This window comes from Palaemon carinicauda, chromosome 17 (assembly GCF_036898095.1).
Source record: "Palaemon carinicauda isolate YSFRI2023 chromosome 17, ASM3689809v2, whole genome shotgun sequence".
Classification (NCBI taxonomy): domain Eukaryota; kingdom Metazoa; phylum Arthropoda; class Malacostraca; order Decapoda; family Palaemonidae; genus Palaemon; species Palaemon carinicauda.
This window is the reverse complement of record NC_090741.1, coordinates 84,388,189-84,390,688: the sequence shown is the minus strand read 5'-3', so window position 1 is coordinate 84,390,688 and position 2,500 is coordinate 84,388,189.

Sequence of the window (2,500 nt, the reverse complement as noted above, 5' to 3'; positions counted from 1 at the left end):
AATGTCTTGGATTAGAGTTCTCTTTCCCGAGGGTACATTTGGGCACGCTTTTCTGTTTTATTTCTCTCCCTCTTGTTTGTTTTGAAGTTTTTATAGTTTATGTATAAAAGATCTAGATTAATGTTGTTACTGTTCTTAAAATATTTCATTTTGTTTATTTATTACTTCTTTTATGGTTTCTCTAATGCCTTATATCCTTTCCTCACTGGGCTGTTTTTCCCTGTTGGAACTTATAGCATCTTGCTTTTCCTTCTGGGGTTGTAGCTTGGCTTTTAATGATAATAATTATAATCCTTCATTTGTCGAATAAGATTCTACCCACAAACTCTCCATCGGGAGAGCAACAGTCTGTCCAAAATTGACCAACCAACATGTCCTCTTCAAACTTCTAGCTGACAAGCAGTATTTTCCCAACAATGTTTCAACCAACTAAAAGTATTATTCACAACCCTTCACTCGAGGAACAACATTCTGGCCACAAGTGTTCAACCGTAAAGTAACCTTTTTCCAGCAATTCCAAAATCAAGTAACATTCTGTCCAAAACCCGCCATCAAAAGCACCGTGCACCATGAGTTCTTTCCATAACTTCCATAATACATCGAACTTGTAATTACCTTCGTGAAATTTGAAGGCTACATTAGTCTCAATTTGGAGTCACCCTATCGAATGGCATCTCTGCATATGCCATCTTTATGTCCCTTGCAATGTTGTTCCAATTACCCCATAAATCTTATGAAGCATAATAGTTCAAACCTACTCCTGCTTGGTGGAATGGCACCAACCCTAATCAGAGTCTCCCTTCATGCATAACAATGGCCGTCGTAAAACACTGAATGGACTTTGCTGGCGAGCGCAAAATTTCAAGCAATATAGTGTTTAATTAGTTTACCAAGTCTGACTTAAAAGCAGAATTATGTCCCTTTGTAATTTATGTCAAACACTGCTATTAGATGTGTTCAAAGATATAACAACATGAATGCCATTTTTATGTCTTCTTGAGACGCCAATGAAAGATTTGATAGTCTTGTATTATAGCTTGTTTAATAAAACTCACTCACTCATCTCTCTCTCTCTCTCTCTCTCTCTCTCTCTCTCTCTCTCTCTCTCTCTCTCCTCTCTCTCCTCTCTCTCCCTCTCTCTCTCTGTCTAATAAATATTGTAGATATTAATGAAATCAAATAAGAAATTGTGATTTTAGCAGTTTCTTGAATGAAAAATATTCTTATCAATAAAAATAGTCATGAAAATCCTCCGTAATATACTTTCAATGTATACACACATGAACAGGGAATGTATATTCTTGATTCAACAGCTAAAGTAAGAATATGACAGTAACTATTGCATTCTGCCACCCTTATGAAAACCAACCATTGTTGACTACCATGTTACTCCAGAATGATTCAGCATTTCACGTTGTCTTAGAAACATAATTATTAATAATTCATTTTAATATATATTTTTAAATGTTCTTTCACTCCGGAACTATTGTTATTATTCACATTTTGTGAAGGTCAATATTAATATTTCGTAAATATCCTTGAATATTTTAAGGCATATCTTGATCACACACACACACACACACACACATATATTATATTTATAATATATATATATATATATATATATATATATATATATATATATATATATATATATATATATATATATATATATAATATATATATATATATATATATATATTAGGATGTTTGGTATCTAAATTGCATCATGAAAAGAACTTTACAGCACATTTCCTTTAAATATAGTATAAAAATTGAAGATTAATTTTATCTTCCATTCCTTTTTTCCTTTCCCATCTGTTGTTGGCTATAGAATCTATAAATCCTTCCTACTCTTCTCTCAAGTCTGTTCAGCTCAGAGCCTCAACACGTTATAGACGCGAACAGCATTCTCTAGTTCTAAGGTAATATCGACCCTATTCCTCCCCTTGATAATGGTCCTATTCCTTTGCATCACAATTAGCCGGAACAACGGGTTTCCCCTATTTAATAGTAGGCTCTGAATAAATTTATATATTATACTGAGTTTCGAAAAGCCTGTTGCAATATCCATACAACCATCTAGTGACTATTGGGTTCTCGTGATAAAGTCTGTCAGGAAGGCTGAAAGACTGACTGGATCTTTGGTAGATTCTTAGACAGAAGAGACCATAGAACTGTGGTCAAATTTATCCTGTAAAGTTATCTCTCTCTCTCTCTCTCTCTCTCCTCTCTCTCTCTCTCTCTCTCTCTCTCTCTCTCTCTCTCTCTCTTAGAATTGTTGGCTTCATTTACAGTGGACGAATCCATGAATACAAAATGAGAGGCAAAGACTTGTTATATGAGAGATGCCTCAGCCATCGCCATTAATGACTCGGACGTTGCAACTATTGGCGTTGATCAACGGATGTGAATATCACTGGATTCTTCTTCATTTTGCAGAGAGCAAATAAACTGTCCGTCCTTCATCTTAGATATCCTGAAAATCCAGGTTTCTGTC